The sequence below is a fragment of the Taudactylus pleione genome, unplaced genomic scaffold, assembly GCF_031769625.1.
Source record: "Taudactylus pleione unplaced genomic scaffold, aTauple2 ptg000336l, whole genome shotgun sequence".
NCBI lineage: Eukaryota > Metazoa > Chordata > Amphibia > Anura > Myobatrachidae > Taudactylus > Taudactylus pleione.
Genome location: NW_028284737.1, coordinates 6,871,291 through 6,894,841, shown reverse-complemented (window position 1 = coordinate 6,894,841; position 23,551 = coordinate 6,871,291). Strand labels below are relative to the sequence as shown.

The window sequence follows — 23,551 nt, the reverse complement described above, 5'->3', positions numbered from 1 at the left end:
AACTATTGCAGAGAGTGGGTTTAGTCAGTCTGAGTACCCAGGCAGAAAATGTGATTCCCAATTAACCACTCATTTAACTACAGTAATCAGCTGACAAACATGTTGAGACAATACAATTCCATCAACCAACTGCGGAATGGGTGGGATAGGGAAACTACGTGGCTTTATTTTCTAAATACACAAGAAACCATGTAATTAACAAACGGGAACAATGGACTTGGGATCAAAAGGACTGTACCATTGCAGGAGTTTTCAGAATGAACAACAGGCAGTGACGGCTTTCCTGCAGTATTAAACAATAACTAAGGCACGACTTTCTCAGACTGGTTGAGTGAGTAAAGCAGCAGACATTTACATTGGCATTCAGCCAGCACTTCATCATTAAACTGACAGTGTCAGCGTGGGTCCAGCCGCTATGTACTGTGCAGGTTTAATTGACTTTACCTGTTGCAGAGACACATTTTTCTACAAAAAAATAAAAAAGGAAAGGGTCACTCTCTGAAATATACTGAAACAGGAAGAGCTAGGGCCACTCAAAGGGGTCATGCGTAGAGGTGGTGCATGAGGGGGATCCGTGATCTCAACGGGCCTTGGCTATTATTGCCGGAACGAATATGAAGCATAAGCCTTTGATAAAGGTGCTACGTTCTATTTCAACTGTTGTTTTACCCTCTCCAAAATCATAATAAAATAATACCCCTTTCACACAGAAAATCAAATTACTGGGTAAAGCACTTTTAACATGTAATTTGGAGATCGACACAGGTTTTTTTGTCTGTGTGAAAGGGTCAACCCGGGTCGAAATTGCCGGGTCTCCGACCCTGCTTTTTACCAGGGTCGGAGACCCGGCAATTTCTCCCTGGGTTGACCCTTTCAGACAGAAAAAAAAACATGTTGATCTGCAAATTACCGGGTAAAAGTGCTTTACCCAGTAATTTGATTTTCTGTGTAAAAGGGGTATGAAAGGGGTATAAGGCTAGAACCAACAAACCCACCCGTCACTCAAATGCCAGGTAAAAGCCGGTATTTGTGTGTGAAAACGGTATAACTGTTCTGAATGTCATTTTAATAACTAGACTATGAAAAATAGAACTCAAGATGCAGAGAGCAAAGAATCAAGAATTGTCAGAAGGCCCATAATTATTAATGGACGGCCATGGGTTGAGACCACGGAGACATTATACAAGAATAGTGGTAATTAGTGTAAGACTTTCTACGCAATAGGCTCATGATATCTACTAAACACAACAACGTGATAATAAGATGAAGAGAAAAGCCATAGGCCAAACCATTTGTTATGCAGCTACTAATTCAAAGGTGACATCCAATACTGCTATTCTGTCTTACAGGATTATGATGTAACAGTGTTTCCTAATACGTAAGTGATGACATCTTTACTCATTATACCCCTCACAGCAATATTACTCACAGAAGACATGCTCCCTACTACTGCTATACATTCATGCTGTATCATATAGAACAATAAGAGGAGTTAACAATATCTGATGAATTTCCAAGGACTAGAATTGCTGATTTTAGAATAAAACAGTAAAATGTGATCAATTAGATCCCATGCAAAGAGTTACAACAGTATTTTTTTTAAAAACAAACAGGGAAGCTAGGTTACAGTGTGATCTATTCCAGAAAAATGTGTAATTTAATAAATAGCACTCTGCATGAATGGCACAGTTGATTTATAAAGGTTTCAAATATTATTAATAAAATAATCTATTTATCAATTAGCACATGGAGGCTTTCAGTATGTTCTGTGAAAGAGCATACCTACAGAAAAGAGGTGTTTGAACAGTCCATATGAACTAAGCTTTGTTATGGCATTTCCACACAGTAGAAGACCTTTTCATATGAGCAGATCTCCCAACTGTCCGACAGTCCTGATTTCAGGAATGGGTATGTAATGCTGGCTGTCGGGATAAGTCCTTTCAAAATACCGACAGCGGCATCCCGATGGTTGGTATCCCGACAGGGGTTGGGTAAGTATACTTACCCTCCCCCCTTCCCCCTCTAACCCTCCCTTCTTGTAGCCTAACCCTCCCCACCCCGCACCCTAAACCTCCCCGTTAGTGTCTAAACCTAACCCCCGCATCATTCGTGCCTAAAGCTAACCATCCTCCCTTAATGCCTAACCCATCCCCATTGGTGACTAACTCTAACCCTCTCCCCTAGGGTTGCCTAACCCTAACATCCCCCCACCAAGACCTAACCCCGCTACGCTCCCTAAATCTAACCACCCGCCCCCTTCCCGTGGCTAACGCTAAGGGCGCCCCTTACTTAGCTCGTTCGGGCTGGCGTCGTTCGGCGTTGGCATCGGTATTTCGATGCCTATCTTAAGTCCCTTGCCGAGATCTCACTGTCGGTATTGAGATCGGCGGCATCGCGCCCACCGGTCTTATAACTACATTCCCTGATTTCACGGGTCTGTCCCACAATTGACACATTTGTCCAGGATTTGCTGGAGGATTGGGAATTGCAAGTATATACCTAACAGGGGCCCTTGTGTGAGCAGCAACTCACCTGTTCCAATTTAGAATTTTCCAATGTTAAGAGGTATTTGTATGTTCTAGTCCCCGCCCATCACTAACTGTACCACTCAGGCTCGGACTGGCCCAACTTCTTCAAGGCCCTGACCCTTCCTGTGAGGGGGCGGGGCTTAGTGGGCATGTATGAAGGGGGGGTTGGGAGGGGGCCGTGCCCAGCATGCTCCGGCTGTGTCAGAATGCAAGGGCTCTGCTGGTGAACTGTTTTATTAGTGGCAGCTGGTTCCTACTCTAAAAAAACAGCTGCCATGGCCTGCGCTGTAGATGTACTCCCAATCCTCTCTGATTCACTGAGATCGCGCCTCTTCCTCTTCTCTACCGTGTCTGTCCATTCTGCTAATCCATTCTGGGTGTATTCGTATTATGTTATATGTGGGTAACGGACATCATATGTCGGTCACTGCTATGCTCTTAGTATTATATGGCAGTAACTGCGACGCTCTCTGTTTTATATGGTGGTCATTGCTACACTCTTGGCATTATAAGGTGGTCATTGCTATGCTCTTGGCATTATTTGGCGGTCACTGCTACGGTCTTAACATTCAATGGTGGTCACTGCTACGCTCTTAGCATTCTATGGTGGTCACTGCGACATTCTCTGTATTACATGGTGGTCACTGAAATGCTCTCTGTATTATATGGTGGTCATCACGATGCTGTATTACATGGCAATTACTGACAGTGGTGGATTTTACCCCCCACAGTAGAAGCCACGCCCCGTTATAACCTCAAATCTACCTGGCTTCTAGGGGCTGCAGCCTTTTTTGTCTGCAACAAAAGGTGGGAGGTATAAGATCAAGAACATTTGGTTGTTGCAATTCCTGATACAGTACCTGGAATTGTACCATATAAATTGCACCTGCCTCACAGCAATACTCTACCTTACAACCAGATAAAGGGCTGTGGGCGAGCGCTCGCAAGCGGGTCGATGTTAGCCCAGTGTGCATGCACACGACGGAGGCGGCTCCGTCGTGCGCATGCGCGAGACCCGGATAGCGACGGACAAGCCGTCGCTATGGGTCTTGCTACAAAGGGGGCGTACTGTCGATGGTGAGTGACAGCACGCCCCCTTTGGTGGGCGTGCCAGGGGCGTGGCTGGCCAGACGGAGGCGTTCCCATGGGAACACCTACCGTCTGGGGCCGGCCCCACTGACATCACAAGTGATGTCAGAGGGAGTGCTCTCGGCTCTGATAGAGCCAAAAGCACTCCAGGGCTTGCGGCAATGAGACCCTACCACAAAGGTCTCGTTGCAAGCCCGATGGTCGCGATGGTCTTGACCATCGCGACCATCTTTTTGGCCGCTCGCTATAGCTGTGGGTGGTCACCCACAGCTATGCGAGCGGCCAGGAGGCCGCTCTAAAATTCAGAGGGACGGCCCTGATTCAGAGCGAGCGCTCTGTCAGAGCGTCCGGCTCAGAATCAGGGCCTGTGTTACCATTGCTATAATGAGTACTATCTGTATATTTGTGCAGTGTTTAGTTTCTGTTTCAGCCTCTCCTTGGAAACTATTGGACGCACAACATTATTAAAGTAACCAACACATGACCTGTGCTTTGAAGGACTATGGAGACAAACTGCTCTGTCTATGTCAGTGACCATCTAATTTGCATAACATTTATGCCATTGCGCAGTCTGTGTCCACTTTCTGACTGCCCAGCTAAGATACCTTAGGAGGAAATGAAAGCACCAGTTGAACAGATAGGCAAACAGAAAAACTGGTCTCTTGAAACAAATGCATTATACAGGGAGCGTCTCAGAAGAGGAACGGACAAGAATACACTAAACATTGTACTGCGAAGACATAACAGACAGGAGGATTAACAAGGAGAAAAACGGGCATCACCAGGCTCTGGCACAATATGCTCCAAGTCTTGAGTACAGATGTCCCCATCAGCGTCACTTGTAATTTGATGCTGTGTATTTGCATTGTAGGAAGTGGAATATGGTGAGGTTACAGGGTGTCTCTTAAGAACCTAACTATATTCCTGGTAAATGCCCCACAAATATATATATTTTTTACATTATATAAGTTTCAAACATATTTATAATGCCATGCGTACAACCAGGAATAGATGAGAAGCATTTCATTAGACAACAAGATAAAAATCAGAGCTGATTTAAACGTTCCACTGTTTAGTCTATAATCGTATTCAGACTATTTACCTTGTTGTCTAATAAATCACTTGATCTATCTGTTGTTTTATGCTGGAAGGCAGATTTACCCCGAATTTGCCTCATCCCCCTAGTGGCGGTGTAATTGGCATCAGACTGCTCTTCTCCTTCGATAGTCTCCTGAAGCTGTAAAATTGTATCTCTGGGCTTATCTTCTTTTCATCTTACAACACCATAATAATGTTGCAACTTTTTTTTTTTTTTAGAATAATATTTAATATGGCCTACAAGTGGCATGCTAATACATGGTTAGCAGCAGCTGAAATATTGGGGATGCTCTGGTGCCAGCAGAGCTGGCTTCTGTGGTTATACCCACATGCATCTCGTCGCTGTGATGAGACCGCTGTTGTGCTATGAGTAACAGCGAGAGCCATGTACAGTGAAAGAATAAGCAGTGTAAGCCACGTATAGGACATTTTCTAATGGAGGTTCACTATCTAAAGTAAGTATAATCTGGGTCTCATGCCAAACTAACTGCGCTTAGAAAGTGTAGTGGGAAATGGGACTGCTGCCAACATAAGGGTATCATGGACAGTTATTTGTACGGGGTGGGCATCTGTCTGCAACTCTGGCCAACATAAAAACTGAAGGTTTTGTCCTGCAAATCACCATTTACTGCAAATCACCATTTACTGCAAATCCCAGTCGCCTCCATACTGTAGAGCTTGGATGCTCACATGATCAGCAAGGTTATTTAGGAGTTGCCTTAAACCAAGATGTATCCACGTTGATACTGTGCCACAAGATATACAGTATATGTATTACTACTGCTGTGTTTGTTGGTTAGGAATGTATATGGTCTGACTGTCACCTGCAAAATGATTTTATAAACAACTGATATTTCCATGAATAGATGAGGCAAAAGGCAAAGAAAGTTGGGACAACTTCACTACTTATATCATATCTGCCTTTTCCGCCATAAAATGTCCAACTTGTCTGCTGCTTAACACCCAATTATTTTCTCCTCCTAAAAAAACCTGCCTGGTTTAGCCTCATTTTTGGATAAAATTATTGATGTGGAACGGTCTATTACAAGTGACACACTTTGTTTGACGATATGTGTTACACTGACCAAGTGCACCTGGAGTTGGGCTTCTCACCCAAGAAGCAGTCGGAAGGAGCAAACATACCCCATGAAAAGTATATGAGGTGACTAGGAATGCACCAGCACTTTTCACCGCCGAAAGGGCCATTTTTTTTCTTCATTTTGCTCTGCAAATTGAAGTAAAATTTTTCCCCTGACATTAAATGACACTTGAATGTAATCACCGATCATCTCTAGAATGGACTATTGTAAATTCCTCTTATCTGGCCTCCCACCACTCCAATCTGTAATGCTGCTGCTCGGCTCATCTTCTTCTCCAACTTCTGCTTCTGCCTCCCCTTTCCACCAGGCCCTACACTGATTCACTTCACCTTCAATTAATTATTTATTATCCGTTATTATATAGCGCCCACATATTCCATAGCACTTTACAGAGAATATGTTGTCATTCATATCAGTCCCTGCCCCTGTTGGGCTAACAATTTATATTGCCGACCACATGCACACACGGTATGGTTAATTTTTTTTATCAGAATCCAACCAGTATGTTTCAGAACACAGGTCAAACTCCTCACTCTCACCTATAAACTCCCTAATGGCCTATGACTCACCATTAGACATGCTCATAACATACATATAATAAAACCTTATATACGTAACCATCATACTACTAAATAATAATAAATAAAGAGACTGAGACCGTAGTTACGGAAAATAAAATTAATTAACAAATTATTGATCAAAAAGGAGGGAGTAAGGGAAGTATGGTGGCAATGAAGAACAGCTGCTACAAAACTCAGCAAATTGTACAATATTCACTAGTTAACTACCTTCCCTTAGAAGCACTTATGGTGGACCCACACAAAAACGAGTGGTGCGGCCGTACCCGCAGGGGGTAATCAGCAACCACTAAACTAAAGGAGGGCGCACCCATATAAAGCATAACAAAAAAGAACCACCTTAGCACACAGCCATTTGAGCTGCCTTAAACAAAACAAAACAAAAAATCCAAACCACCTAACTAAACAAGAAGAACAATCACTAAGTAATAAAGGGTTGGTGGGAGGAAAAACATTTCTTCAGAACAAAAAGGCTTCCCAGGAAGTTACACATACAGATAACTGCCCAGGCAGCACACACCCCGTCAGCAACTACCAATCCCTAGCACTCTACGAAACACCCCACACCATAATATCTACCCAACAACAAAATTTTAACCCTAAATTGTCCATCCCCACCGGAAAGGAAAGATACATGGCTATGTCCCCTTATGAGCCAATGGTCTCGGAGTTTAACTACTCTCAGGTTTATTTAAAAACCTTCAGTTGCCCTAAAGCCCTTACCTAATTATTTTCTCCATATATCTCTGACCTCATCTCTCTCCACACTCCCACTTCGCTCAGCCAATGACTGCTAGCTCTCCTCTCAAAGCATTATTCCTCCCATTCTCGCCTCCAAGATTTTGCGTGTGCTGCTCCCCAGATCTGGAACTCTCCCATCTCACTATCAGTTCTTCACCTCTCTCCAAAACTTCAAAAGGGCTCTCAAAACCCACTTCTTAGCTAAAGCCTTACAGCTCTCATCCCATTATACCTCTCTGTCCTACTCGCTCTCCCTGTGTGTCACATCTGTCGGTTTGCCCCTCCTCTCTAGACTGGCAGGAATCTCCTTGCTACTCCACTTATACGATCATGTCCACAATGGCACCAAACCTCCGACTTCAGCCTGCGGCTCCAACACTCCCCCATCCCAACATCGGATCCCCTCCCCCAGTCACAGCTCTGATCCAGCCTGGCGCTTTGTGCTGCCTCTTCCCCTGCTCCCATACTTACCCCGGTGACCAGTCTTCTTTTTACAGGTCTTTACTGTCTCCCTTGCTCACAGTGAGAGCGATTGGGGCGCGCGCATAGCCTTCCACTGCACCACATTGTGGAGATAGTGCAGTCTTACACAACTATATATACAGATGCAGCGCACCCCTTGGTACCATGTAAAAGATAATATTTATCAAGTACTAATGGGGCCCATACATCTAGCCGTATTGTAGCAATTCCCCATTCTATCGACACCTGGATCTGGGCGATTGTGAAAATCCAACATGTTGCACATTTTCGATTCCCCGATTCCATCCTAAAAATGGGGATTGTTAACATGTGTTTTTTTGCAAAACAAATCGCTGATCATTGTAGTGCACCAATTGGATCAGCAGAACGGGGAATTGGCGTTTAGATAGATATATGGTCGCATTACTGATAAAGCTTGAGTTTGTTTTTTCATTCATTTTTCTGAATAATAATCAGCTACAATGTTAAACAGCATTTGTTTTTGTTTTGTTTTTCAATAAAGCCTGAACCTAAATTGATGCTTGAGCTGTACTTGTCTTGTTCTCATGTAATTTGGAGCTCAATTCATGCCAATTATATAATTACAATAAACCGCTCAGCCACTTTAATCTGCTGGTTGAATAAATTGCTGAGGAGATTAAAATAATTAACTTAAAACAGATCTTTCTTTTAAAACCGATTAAAATAATGGAACGCTTATAAAATGTAAAAAAATAATGGTAATAAAGAACTAAAAACAAACAATGGCTTTGGCTTTGTTTCTAAATGAAAGGAACCTGCTACGCTAGCAAATTAAATTATATCCTCTACGCTCACTTTTTCCCCTCACCTGGAGTTATTGCTTATCTCGCGGTGTATGCAGTTGGTGATGTAGAGATGAGATCTGTGCATAAGATTTCTCGTACAGTGTGTTGTAGGTCGGCTGAATGGTAGCCAGCAGTGACCCACAAGCTTTAGGATAAACAAGACTGAATGAGTTTTAATTAAAAGATTAGATGTGTTCCCAACAGCTTCAAATGGTATCTGTGATTAATCCAATTACTGAAAACAAAACAATTCACTGGGTCGGTGGGTGACTGTTTATACCCTTCATTTAGCGCAGTTATTTGACAGCATTAATAAAATGAAGAACTAAGAAAGAGGAAGGCAGGAGGGCAACACACAATTGTTTTCACATGTTGAACAATGTTGAGTGATGACAGTTAACAATTCAAATGTGAAATTTTAGATCCCTAGTTCTCTCAGGTTATGGCTGTTAGTATATGGTTGACCAGCAGTTAATGAAAACACCCAGAGAACTGGTCAATACTACCACGTCACTGCTTATCTATTGTTTGCATACGAGTAATAGAGCGAGAACCTAGGTTTTTCTAAATGTCTGAATCATCCAAAACATATATATATATGTGTGTGAATCAGGTGAAGGCAGGAGACCTGGACAGTACCGAGGTAGAGAGTAGAAAGCGAGCACAGAATGTCTTCAGCAGCAGAATAATTGAACATTCCTTAATTCTCCAGAGAAGTGCGAGGACCCCCATGTTTTGTTTTGTTTTCAAATCCACCCTCAAAGGTTTTGGTTTGGATTTGGTTTTGTTTTTCTTTAAAAATTTATAAAACAGCTAAAATCATGTCACTTGGATCTGTTTTTGCTCCTGTAGTATTATCAATAACTTGAATTTCCACTTATTTCCAGTCAATTTTGACCACCTCACAGTACCTGAAATCACAAGGAAGGGAATCAAAAGCAAACTAAAATGCGCAAGATCCAGTTTTTAAGTCTGAGTTCCGAGAAAGCCCAAGTCAGGAACCGGATCTACTCGGAACCCCCAAGTGTTTCCAAACTGAGACTCGCTTTGACTGAGAATCCTTAAGTGTATGATCATGCGGTGTCAGAGGGTCAGGTTGGCACATTTGCCAGCAAAGTGAAAAAAAAAAAATAAATGTTCCCATCACTTTTTAAAATGTTATTGTTGGAGGTTGATCTCTACTTTCTTACCTTTACTTGTTTGGTGTCTGTGCAAAAATGTGTGAATGTCACAAGACATAAAGGTCACTATGACATTTTCCAAAATGTCAATAACACCTTGAACACCCAACTTATTTCCACTTTAGGGATTTGAGCATGTGGCTACATTATGATTATACCCATCTACATGCCAGCACAGCATGAGGGTTTTAAAAAACAAAACAAAAACACACACTAAACTAAAATGCAGACAAATAACGTTATCAGACCTTGTATAAAGTACACATATACGCTATCCTTATATTCGGTGTCTCGGAGAACGAGATAAAACGGTCTCTTAAGTGCTAAAGGAACACTAAACATAAGAACACTGCAAGATGAAGTAGTTACCACCCAATCTAGTGATGACCTTGTGACATACTTGTCATGACATTGGGACCACAATGTTTAATAGGGATGTAGTTAATAGACTGGCAGACTAAATGCCGCCGGTCTATATCCCGACACCAGAACACCGGCAAGGGACAGAAGATAGGCGCCGAAATACCGACGCCTATCATCATCCCAATGCCGGAGTGTCGAAGGCCGCCGGACCAATCAAGATGAGTCCGACCATCCCTAGCACTTAGCCACGGGGGGGGGGGGGTTAGGTTTAGGCAACCCCGGCGGGACTTAGGGTTAGGCACCCCCCGGGGAGGGTTAGGCTAGGGGAAGGGGGGTTAGGGTTAGAAATAAAATAAGAATGAAAATTGAACACACATTTTAAAACCCGAAACTAACTGCAGATATTTTTCTATTTATAATTAAAATATAACTCACACATTGTTCTCATGGCATATTTCTACATTTGGATTCCCCCCAGTTAACCCTAAATCTTCTGATGATAACATTGGCATCCTAACACAGGCAGACAATGCCTAACAGACAGATTGGGAACCACTTACATAGTAAAAAAAAATATTTGATTTAGAAATATGTGGAATTGCAATACACATATTTACCGATGTTACTAAATATTGGACTGGGATAGTTCTAGATAAGGAGTTAACAAACATTTATTTGGAAGTACAAAAGACACTCGGGGCGAATACAGAGTACAGAAGAAAATAATGACGTAATATGAATGCAGACTCCATTACTCAGAAAATACAGGAAATCACCACTTAGGCTTATTTACTAAGCAGTGTTAGGAGACAGAGTGAAAAGTGATAAGTGATAAGGTGCCAGCCAATCAGCTCCCAACTGTCATCTCATAGGCTGTGTTTTAAAAATGACAGTTGGGAGCTGATTGGCTGGCACCTTATCACTTTCTTATCACTTTTCACTCTGTCTCCTAACACTGCTTAGTAAATAGACCCCTTAGTATCTATGATTTACTACAATGAATAATAAACAAACACATAGCGTCGCCTATGCAGGAAGTGACTACGGAGACTGAAGTGGCTAGTGTACAATCAACAATTGAAACACAATTTGTATTTTATTTAGTGGGAAAATAAATGAAAAGGATTGATAGTAACTTCATTATTGTCCAAAGCATTGACAATTTGGGTAAATGCTATGATAATGTTGTCCTTATAACCTTAGACGTTTTATAAACCACCTAATAGACTGTGGGTACAGCTGGTCACATTCATGGTTCATCCAGTGGTTGATGAGTAGGACAAACCTTTGTCATAGTGATTAAATCATTACTGTCTTGAAAATTAGTAACGTTGCATTCACTTTCTGATGAATGACATAATTCATATGAACTTATATCATCAGCACACAAGTAGAGAAGTTACAAACAAGTTATGGGGGCGATTCAATTAATTCACTAGAATTTAGCTCAGGAGCTATTCAATTATTCCCTGCAACCAGCCCCGAGGCAGCACTCATGGCGGATTCCAGCTCGCACCCTCCTCATTAATCTGCATTAAGTTGGGCTTCCAGGCTGGTCGAAACCTATCACTCGCATCGCCGCTGGAGCTGCAGTTTAAAACAGCTAAACACGGGCATTATCACAGAATAAAGTTGCTGTCATGAGAAATAATTGAATAGCTACTGGGGACCTAACCTAAAATAACTGTATTGTCCCCTATATATACGCGTGTCGGCATTACCATTCATCGTACTTAGGTGGTTGCCTAGTGGACCAATAAACAAGGGCACTCATCCTGTGGTGATCCAGCTCCTAACATGAAGGAAAAGCAGCAAACCGTTTCACACATGTGAAGCAGTCGGCATCTGTGTTAAGCTGGGAGTAGAACGCTTAGCCAGGATATCACAGCGCCACATTCCCAATATAAGGGGCAGAGAATGTTGTCCTCACCTACCACCTGGTAACGTAAGAGCCAGCAGAAATGGATGGGGGCAAATTCTTAATGGGTGAGGGTCCACAGGGCTTCCTGCAGAAGGTGGCAGAAAAATGACTACCAACAATTTCATGCAACTTTCCATACACGAAAGAGGCATTAGTAGAAAACTCCTATTTCTCAATACAATCCAATAGTCACTGGGAATAGGGTTTGTTTCGCCCTATGAGGAAAGTGTTCATCGTGCACATGAATGTAAACACTGGATCCCGAGTATATTACAATCATGTTCTGTCCAGCATCAATTGTGAACACTAATATAAGTTCTCCGTACTTTCATCATAGGGTTCAAAGAACCCTACTTGCAATGTTAAACTGCCCTTACCAAACCTAGTGGACAACATAGCTGCGGGGAAAGCACTTGAGCTTATGTTCTCAAGAATTAACTAAACCCATCTAGACTGCCCATTCTGCTACTTACTACATTATTCTTATCTATGGATAGTCTAAGCATATTTACTATTATTTGTATTAACCTTTATTTACACAGTGACATGACATTATACAAAGCTTTACAGTCCTTGCCCAAGTTAAGCTGATAATCTCAAACACGCACACACAGTTAATTTATTCAGCAATCAATTAATTGATCAGTATGTTTAAGGACTGCAGGATGAACCCCAAGCACCCTGAGGAAACAAAATCTACACATATAGGGGGCGATTCAAGTCAGCGCAATGTTGAATAGTTTCGGGAAGGAGATGACTGAGCTATTCAATTAACCGCACTGTTAAGTTCGGCTACAGTATTTCTTCTCGCACCGTCGTGAGCAGAAATCCGACTAGTCAGAGAATGCCAGTTACTGCAACCAAACACCCAGCTAAAAGCGTGGTAACCGGCATTCTTTAATTCAAGTGACTCTACCCCATACTTGCCTACTCTCCCAAGACTGCCGAGAGCCTCCCAAAAGTCTGGTGCCGCTCCCAGCCCCCACAAGAGTAGGCAAGTCTCCCGGAATGGCCGCCGCCCACCTGTGCCACCCGTGTAAGTTGGCTGTCCAGGGAGGGGGTGTGCGATTACGTGATTCGCTATGAATCGCTTTATTGTAGCCCTGCCCTCTGTTTTACAAGGCCGGTAATATCCCTGAGTGGGCTGCCAGAATGTCGGTAAGTATGCTCTAACTGGATTTAACAGCACGGTCAATTGAATAGCTCCAGGAACTCCATCCTGGGGCTTTCAATATTGCGCTGAAGTTAATCGCCCCCATTGTACCCTGGTCAGAATAGAGTGGATTTCCTCAGTGAGGTGTAGCAGCAATGCTAACCACTGTATCACCACACTATTATCAATTATTTCTTGGTCTTCATTCAGAGGTTATTGAGAGTTCATAAAGTCAAAACCTACATTTGTTTCCATCACAGTAGGATATCATTCCTTTATATGAGTATATTATTTTTTTGTTTTGTTTTTATAAATTATAATTAAAAAGTGGTGACATTGATGGGAAAAAAATAATTGGAATAAACACCCATCTGATATAACCCACAAGAAAATATGAAGGATTAAATGGAGGTGTATTTTGCTAATGCCAGAAATTCACTTGTACTTGCTACATGGCATTTTAGGGGAGGAAAAACTGAAAAACAAAAGTTTGAAATAAAGTTTGATTATGTGCTTAGAAGACAATAGAGAACCAAAACTTGGACACAATTTTACAAGGGGGAGTCACAGAACTGAACAATCTAGGGCAACTTAAGTTTTTAATTTAAGTTACTCCCAGGGCAGACACTTCCACCCTGGGTGTTATACCCTGGGTGCTTTACATGTCACCCACCCACCTGCTGGGTGCTTTCCATAGGCTCTGCCTCACCTCTCGCCATATATGTAACTTGTGTGGTAGCAAGGCAGCATCATCTACTCCAGTGCCACACTGCCAGCCCATTACCAACATGAAAGAGCAGCAACCACCAGCTTCACAGGTAAGAAGCTGCCAGATTGACTCTTTGTGTCAACAGTTAGCACACAAGTGCGGGCGCATTTGTGAAAATAATGGTAATTAATGTTTCATTGTGCAACTTACACAGTGGTTTAGGTGCCTAAAGCAACCACCATGGTTTACCTAGTGGTAGCAACGGTCTTCATTGCTCCTTCCTTATTGTAATTCTAACTAACAAATATAGAATGTTTTCAAGAACACTGTCTAGGTCAGTGTTGGGACCTGGGGGGCCAGAGAGCAGCATTTAGCCCTTTTTACAATAATAAATTTCCTCTCTTTGATATGTCCCCTCCTTGGTCCTCTTCCTAGTGATGCCAAAATGATCACAGTGCATTATCACAGTAAGTAGCCTCTCTATTTAAATGGAAATGTTTGCTCAGTATCTAAACTAGCCAGTCATACCATAGGTTACACTAAATGTTTGGCCTGCATGGACACTGCATGCTAGTTGGCTGATGCTTCTCTACAAAGTTTGGCTCACTAGTAGGACAAAAAGAATCACGCTGCCCAAAACTACTTTCAAAATAAAGGGAATCTATGTAGCCAAAGGAGGCCGTGGGCTACCACCTCCATTTTCGCTAAAGTAAGTTGCATGTGAACCTTAAAACCCGATTAATGTCAATCATTCTAAAAATTATATATTATATTGCTATTTTAGTAGCCCCTAAAATGGAGAGTTCAAAGCACATAACCTAAATGCCCTTCTACTTGATCCAACCTTCACAATCTGAGCACAAATAAAGCAATGCAGCAGCCTAATAAACTACTCACAAGCCTTTACAGCATTGGTGCATGTTCCAACTACAATCAGAACATTTTATGCAGCGGTCGAGTAAAACTTCACAAAGACAGGGAAGCATAGGAATGTCGCTGGATTAAATATGCATTCATGCACAGATGTGTGTGCGGGTGTGTATAAATAAAAATTCATTTTCACATATAAAATAAGCTCTATAACACTATAAAAAGTACAATATCAAAGCAGACACAGCTACTTTTAAATGATTCTTATTACACATGTGCACGAGAAAACATGCTAAATTGTCCAAATCTAAGTGCAGCAAGCACATACACGTGTGGATTATAGTAAAATCCATGTCTTTTTACCTCTGCGTGCGTCGGAGCCTGTTCCTGTTTCTCAAGTGAGGCAGCGTAAAATTAGACAACACGGTCCAGAAATTGGAATCTGACATGTTGAAAGCTGACACCAAGTTGATCTCTTTAGCTCAGGCGAAGCTCCAGATCCATAATATGGAATATTAACAGCCCAACAAAAGTAGCTTTCAAACATAAAGCACAGCACAGAGATGTACCCTACCAGCAGTCCTGACCATTTCTTAGGGAAAAGACAGCATACACCCCCATCTCAGACCTCTAGAACAGCACAGTCTGCAAGGATAGCTCTCCTCATTCTACTCTGACCTTTTGTTGATAAGGCGTATCCAGAACTACACACAAAACAATTAGGGTAGCCAGTGCTAAGTGCTCTGCTGAAAGCTTACTGTACTCTGTAAGCGACTCAGGCTAAGGTACCTTGTCATAGGTTTGGCACATACCATTCATACATTCCCACAGGGGAGATAGCATGTTCTTGTTATCAATCCACAGAGGAAGAGATCACTTTCAACAGACCTTTGCTACAATTTTAGCTTTCATTTCTCCAGTATAAACACATGCACACTGAACAAAATAAAAAGTGCAACTGCCAGATCAATAGCGCTGCCTAGCAAAAAAGGCAAAACGCAGGGATCTTTCCCTGCCGACTTTCACAAGAGTTTCACCTGGCACTTTTGATCTTCTCTTGTAGAATAAACAGGAGGATGAAAAAAAAAAAAAGAAACATGAAATAAAATAACAAAACATAAAAAAACAAGGGTCGTGATAATTGGAAACCTTTAGCACACACTGACACGAAATCGTTTGTAGCGAACAATCATGAACACATAAAAAGTAAACATTTAAACAGCACAGCCTTGTGGGAAATGTGGCACACAGTAACCTGCTCGCTACTGATATCAACTTGTAAACAAAATACTGCTTGTTTCCACTGTCAACGTTCCTGTGTTGTGCGTTAGGTAAATGACATAGATAAACTATTATAAACTGTAAACCCAGATCACAGCTCGAAAGAAAACACTTTGCTGGTGGTGCAAGGCACATTAAGGTCTGCTGGATAATCTGAGAAGATTAGTAAATTTAAAGGGCTACTACAACCAAAATAAAAACTGAGCCAATGACAGAAAACGGTTTTTGGTATACGAGCAAAGGTTCATAGGCCATAAATGAATCTGATAAATTTGAAGTAGCAAAAAAAAATATATGAGATCATTTACTCCATACTTTAAATTCTAAAAGGATGTTATGCAGCAAGACATATAAGAATTATCTTCTAAAATGATGATGAGAACTCACCAATTAAAAGTGATGACCTCAGAACTCACTATAGATGTGTCCACATACATTTTACCTCCGTGCGCTACAAGTAGCGTTTAACATAACGTGTGAGCACTGTGCGACTCTGTAGCACTAATCGTCTTTTCGTGCAACTTTTCACCTTCAGATGCATCTTATTCACAAAGTGATGCAAATTGGACACACAAGCAGCTTCTGCTGATTAAAATGATATGCAGAATGCCTGTTTTGTGTGCAAATGCGGGAACATCTGCATGCAAAATGCTACATTAGTGTCAGCGGCTGTGACACTGTAACGTAGCGTTTCAGATGCAGATACACCCGCAGTTGCACACAGAATACAGGCATGCTGCATATCATTTTAATCAGCAGAAGCTGCTTGTGTGTCCTATTCACAGACATATTTGAAGGTGAAAAGTCGCTCTGCGCTACCGAGTCACGCCACGGCATGGCGCGACTAGAAGGATTGTTTAACGCTCAAGGAAGTAAGATGTTTGTGGACACATCTGTATTTATAGAGAAAGCATTACAACAGTTTAAAATATCCTAGCATCAATGGTATACATTAAGTGAATATTCTATACGGTCTTAAATTATTTCCACAGCCTTTGCTTTTACTGACTGAGTGTTGCCATGATCATATCTCAATTGTGGACGGCATTGTGCTGTATACTGTATATGGAGACCATTATACATTCTAGGATGACAGGCTCACACTTACAGGGTTATTGGGATGGCAAAAGAAGGCAAGAGCCGTGCAGGCTATAACTGCTGCCCACAGACATCATCCCCCCTTACTCACATGAGTGGCAAATGTCCTTAACTTACATTCACACTAACCCACCCATGACTTCTCCCCCTCTATATTTGCATGTCTTGTCTGTTTCTTGTCCCCCTTTATCTATCAGCTGTCTTATTTGTAAGAAATTTACATTTATTTCTCCAACGGTTTAGGCGTACCATTCTCTCGCTCACTACAAAAAACTACTACCTCCATTCATTTAAAGAAGAAAAAAAAAAGAATTCTAAAAATAAAGCATTTTTGTAATGAAGTCTATTTCACCAGAATAATCCTCTAATTTATGTCATAAATGTTGAAACATAAGTTCAAGAAAATATAGAGAAGCACAGTTCTCCCTCTACAGCAAATAAACTGTGTTTTACTTTACCAGACTGTGCAGCTTTAAAGCTGGTCATGTGCTGCAATACTGCAGACGATATTGCACACTCACAGGAAGCGAGGACATAAGGTGACCATTGCTTGCTTCTTGTCTGTGTGTCATCTGCAGACCGACTACAATTAAGCTGAAAGTGAACTGCTGGATCTTTTTTGGTTTGGCCACCAATCCATGTGGTCAGATTGATAGATCACACAGTCACTCAACTCATGGGTCGAGCCAACAGGCTTGGTCTTTCTTCTGTCATATAGTATACCATCCTTCAAATCAACCGTATAAACCTAGAAGAACTATAATTTCTTGGCTTCTTTATTTTATACTGACTTTTCAACAGGGTGAACAGAATTTGCACATTAATACTAAATAGACACCTTCTGGATTCATGATATTAATAACTGAGTACTTAAACGACTGCAGTATATTTATATAAACACCCTCTAAACCTGTGGACGATTACTCTGGGCAGACCTCTCTGCTCCCGTCTGCAGTTTGTTGCAGTACTTTTGGGCTGCAGTGCTCACACGTAGAGAGCAGTCCAACTGGCATGATTATTGTATTTGGACCGTTTGGTTATTAGTCTATAATCAAGCAACCCTAGGTATGTAATGTTGCTATAAGTCTGACAGCAAAAGAGGTATGTTTGGGCTCTCTAATGTCATAAAAAGTGTCAAGTGGAGGAGGGGTCTCTGATGGCATAGAAACAAATGACGAGGGGTCTGATGTGTGAACTCTCTGATGGTATACAAAGGGGCCTGTGGGGGGTTTAATGGCATTTAAATTGTCATGTGGAGGGATCTGATGGCATAAAAAGAGCATGAAAGGGCTCTGATGGCATGTAAAGAGACATATGGATCACATGAAATATACAGGGGCATGTAGAGGAACCTGGTGGAATATAAAGGGATATGTGGAGCAGACGGCATGTCGAGGAGTCTGGTAGCATATAAATGGTTGTAAACCTACTGTGGTTTTGGTCATGTCCCCCGGCCACGAACTTGAAAATAAGAAGCTGGCAACCCTAGGAGAGTGCATAGCTCAATTTTGCGCAGAGTTTACTGCAAACAGTTCAGATTTTCAAGATGTTGTAGTTTGGGTGCATTCAGCTCTGTTAATTTATAATAATCAAATATCATCACAACCACAAATAAACAAGGAATTCATTAATACAGCTGCATTTAGATAGGGATGTCCTAACAATTATCTCATGTCCACAGTGACTGAGGACCTATAAGAATTTTAAAAAAAGTCTCTTTGTATGTATCAATCAATATGCTAAGGATGTATTTTTCCTTTTCTGTTAGAAAGTACAAGGAAAAAAATCGGTTTTGTACTGGTAAATGTATCCTGTAACCTCTTTATCTGAAGATTTACTGTATCAATTGCATAGTGAGTTATCTCACTTATATACATCATTACTTTTCGGTCTCAAAGTGATTTTAATTTTCAAGTACTTACAACAACTTGACCTGTACATGTCTTGCATTAGACAAGGCTTATTATGTATGACTGGGAACAATGACTATATATCAGAGAGAACTACAATGATGCGGGAAACGTGCTACAGTATCTCTGACCTCTTACCACAACCTGCTTGTGCTGTAATTGAAAACAATGGTATTCTTCTTTTGTAGGCATGTCTTTATTCTTAATCAAATGGGAGGGAACAATGATTATAGTTGTTTTGTTTATTTAAGCACATTGTTGAGATTCAAACTAATGCTGACCATAGACTGTGCAGACGATCCAACGGAAAGAACGAGGGGAGGGGCTATGGTCCGATAATCACAGCACCTCCTTACAATGCAAGATATACAGGCATAATCTGCATTTCAGTGTATGGAATCGGCAGGACGACGGTCAGGACGATCAGACATGTTTGATCATCGAATCAAAACTATCCAGAACATTTTTCTGCCAATTTGCTGCTTTGAACGATTACTATTCATGTCCATACACTGAACAATAATTGTTCAGAATGATCGTTTAATTGGCTGATCTGAACAATTATGGCCAGCTTAACATATAGCAGAGCAGCACTAAATCTTTGTATTACAATTGATAGGTCAGATTCTAATGTAAATTTAGCAGATTGTATTTGAAAATGTCTTAATTTAACATGATATTAAAGGTCTGGTATTAGGGACCTAAGTGATACACTGGTATTAGGGACCTAAGTGATACACTGGCATTAGGGACCTAAGTGATACACATGAAATAAGTGTTCATACGTAATGATGTCTTTCTCCCCTGCAGCAGGGATCCATGTTACTGTAACTAAGCAGGCAGAGTACGAGTGACCATCCTGTAGTAATGTACTATGTGGATTGATGGATTCAGGGGCATAGCCAGAACTTTGAGGGCCACTCAGCAACATTTTGAGGGGACACCCTCCCCAATACTTCTAGAATGTCACCTCTCTCTGCAGTGGTTGTTAATTTTATGCCCCATAATGATGCCCTAGTTAATTTTATGCACCATACAGTAATAGTGCCGTAGTTAATTTTATGCCCCATAGAAGTGCCCTAGTTCACATTATACAGTGCCACCAGTTCATATTATGCCACACTGTATTCCCCCAGATCACAATATGCCATATTGTAGTGCTGCCAATACACATTATGCCGCACAGTGACTCCAATTCACATTATGCACACAAAGGGGCAGGGACCAACCAGCTCATACCTGCAGGACATTCCATTCTGAGTGGAAGCTTCTTCATTTAGGCACAGTGTCCCTTTCTGGGACAGTCCTAATCTCGTTCACCAATTCCCACCCCCAGATTCACAGACTGTAATGAAGGAGTAGGCTCCTCTCCAATATTGCTGGGCTTACCATGTACTTACCATTCAGATGGTCTTGTAAATTCCTACGTCTCCCGTTGGTGAATGCAAGTGTGGGGGCTGGGTATGGGGGAATGATCTGTGCTGTGGGCTAATTTAGCTGATGCTGCATTAATACCTCACAATATAATCATAATAAAATGGGTAATTGTCAAAAATTGTATAAAATCAAAAGTGGACAGATTAGTACAAATAATGCAAATAGTACTTATATGTGTATCCTCCCTGGGATACACATACAGTATAAGGACTATTTGCATGCTAAGTAATTACTAACTTATCTAATTCTGCACAATAGTGTCTATAAACTCTGATACTGCACCTAATATTATCCCCGAGGTATCGGCAGGCTGGGACGAGGAGGGACAGACTACTCCATAGGAGAACACCATGAAGATTTCATTTAAACTGTAGAGCTACAACACCCTGCCAACAGTTTTTGCCCAGCTGCACAAAAAAATCACTATTTGAGTCCGGCACTTCAAAAGACTTTAAAAACTGTAGAGACTTGACAAAACCCAGCCCAAAGTTATTGCCCACCTTACCGATATCGATATGGAAATATAATGGCTAGAACCTAATCTAGTTTGCTCATACCACAGTACAAATATTCTGATCCTTTAATTTCATTATTTTAACGGAACCTAGCAATTTTGTGACATACATAGCCAATATACAATATTGGTTCACAACATTAGATTCTTACATTATTTAGAATTACCATAGATATAGAGCTATCATAGAGCGCCCCCTTTTCGATAATAATATTTAAAGTTTATTTATGGCAAGGGAAAACATACAGTAGTCATGCTTCTGTTCAGCAAAGGCATTTATAAAAAATTAATAAAAAATAATGGGTTAAAACAATACTACAGTTTTGGAGGCTAGATGGAAGTCTCCATGAGCCCTGTCTAATCCATTCGACTAGGATACATCCCAGCTCTCTGGCGCACCCTGCTGCTTCTAAATAACTAACCTTCAATTTGAGCTGAAAGCAGCCTTTCCTTACAGCTGTCTAATACCTCCGGGAGCAGATATACTGTAACCCGACGCTTACATCTTATTAAAGATCACATCTGTTTTTTTAATGCTTGTGACCTCTGGAGAGCCGGTTCTTGCTGCTATCACAAGATGACCTGTTAATATTTAAAAATATATCAGATTTTGTAACATGATAATGGTCTTCTTGTCAGCCTCAGCAATTGCTTATGTAGCTATTACATCTAAACTACAGCACTGTTTGTGCAACCAGGGCTTCTTTTGATAATTGAGCATTGTAATTAAATATCAGTGCTCCCCTATGCATTACCTATAAATCAACTCCTTGGCCTAGCGTAACCCTCAGATCAGGTCTGTTCTTTATTTCTTTCTCTGAGGTCTCTTTAGCATTGTGAATATACTATATATATATACATATATATATATATATATATATATATATATTCCAAAATTGTCCCGCACTCTCAACTAAGAAATAGACAACGATGGGGTGCTTCCAAGGATTTGTCAATCCCACATAAACGCTTGAATCTCCAACCACGGAAAGGAGGCACTCACCACTTGAATATTAAAAACAATGTTTATTCATAATCCATTTTCACACTTATTGGGATGCGTCTATGTTCTGGTCGACGTTTCCGTCCCAATCCGGACCTTTATCAAGACCTCATCCGAAAAAAACATATATATGCATGATAACAAAAAACTCTCATTGATCCATGACACAATTGGAACGCCGTTTAATACGGCAATGCTATTCGAGGTATACAGCCTCATACATCAGGACTGGTCAGTAAATAGAAAGTGCATCCGTGCAGTGTGCTGGGGAAGAATCAATCATAAAATGGATTATGAATAAACATTGTTTTTAATATTCAAGTGGCGAGTGCCTCCTTTCCGTGGTTGGAGATTCAAATATATATATATATATATATATATATATATATAAATAAATATATATATATATATATATATATATATATACATACACACACACACACATATAAAGTCAGGTCCATAAATATTGGGACATTGACAGAATTTTCATATTTTGGCCTCTATTCACCACCACAATGGCTTTGAAATGAAACAAACAAAAAGATGTGCTTTAACTGCAGACTTTCAGATTTCACTTGAGGGTAATTACATCCAAATCAGGTGAACGGTGTAGGAATTACAATGGTTTCTATATGTGCCTCCCACTTTTTAAGGGGCTCCTACTCCTGCTTGGAGTAGGAGCTTCCAAAACAGCACAGTTTGTTCTATAGTGAATAATAACCCACTGCATTGGGTTCCACTAACAAAATTACTATTGACTAGATTTGTTTTAAAGGAATTTCCAGTCACAATGTTTTGCGATTGAAAATGCCCACTGACTAACAACCAGCAAAACTGAGGGTCTCTCTTGTGCATACACCAGCCGTTCAGGAGATACAGATGTGTCCACAAACTTCTATCCTCCGTGCGCTACAAGTTGCGTTTCATATGACGCGTGAGAGTCATGCGACTCGGTAGAGCAGAGCTTCTTTTCGCGTGACTTTTTACCTTCAAATGCGTCTTATTCGCACAGTGATGCGAATGGGAAGCACAAGCAGCTTCTGCTGATTACAATTAAATGCAACATGCCTATGTTCTGTACAGCAGAGTCCATGAAAGATGATGTTTGTCCATGAAAGATGACGGTTTGCCTCTTTCTGAGACACTATTTTTGGCGGGAAAAATCAGAATTTGGCGGGAAAATCCGAACTAATCCGAGCTTGCACAGTCCTAGTCTCTGCTACTGTGGTAACTCTCCTTTTGATAAGGATGAGAGCTATGGCTTCTACTGGATCGGTGGTTGGAAGAGGAATCATATCTGTGTGAGGGAGTATGATCGGATCCGAGGCGGATAATGTGACTGCGAATAACTGGGTTGGGCCATGATTGCTGTGCTGGATCCATGACGGGTTTCCGACCTATAGAAGTAATTCATCATTGCTTGTCTTTGAAGATTGTCCGGAGAAGAGTAAGATCTCTGATAGTTTGGAACAGGAGGTGAAAGTTCAGAGTATTTTGTGAACTCTCCATTGCCATTATGCCTGCGGTCATGTGTTGATGTTTTGTTTCCAGTAAAACTGCCATTTCCTTGCGGTGAGTAGGCAGCGCTATTTGCTTCTGCTGAGCCATGGCTGCTTCCTGATCTGTTTAGAATTTTCAGCGGCCTCCCAAAGAGTTTGATTCCATTCAACAAACTCATTCCATGGGGA

General features: G+C 41.2%; 1 protein-coding gene across 6 annotated transcripts in view; it reads right to left on the bottom strand.

Moving 5' to 3' along the window:
- Positions 1-23,551, bottom strand: part of MAST4 (microtubule associated serine/threonine kinase family member 4) — a 641,164-nt gene that overhangs the window by 133,126 nt on the left and 484,487 nt on the right. Inside the window, exon 1 of one of the 6 annotated variants that reach the window (XM_088443935.1) lies at positions 14,984-15,038. The exons of 4 other annotated variants lie outside the window; for them this stretch is intronic. The gene's annotated coding sequence lies outside the window, so the exon portion shown is untranslated. Of the gene's footprint in view, positions 1-14,983; positions 15,039-23,551 lie in introns of those variants that run through there. One more of the 6 variants, XM_088443936.1, reaches the window with a different exon arrangement.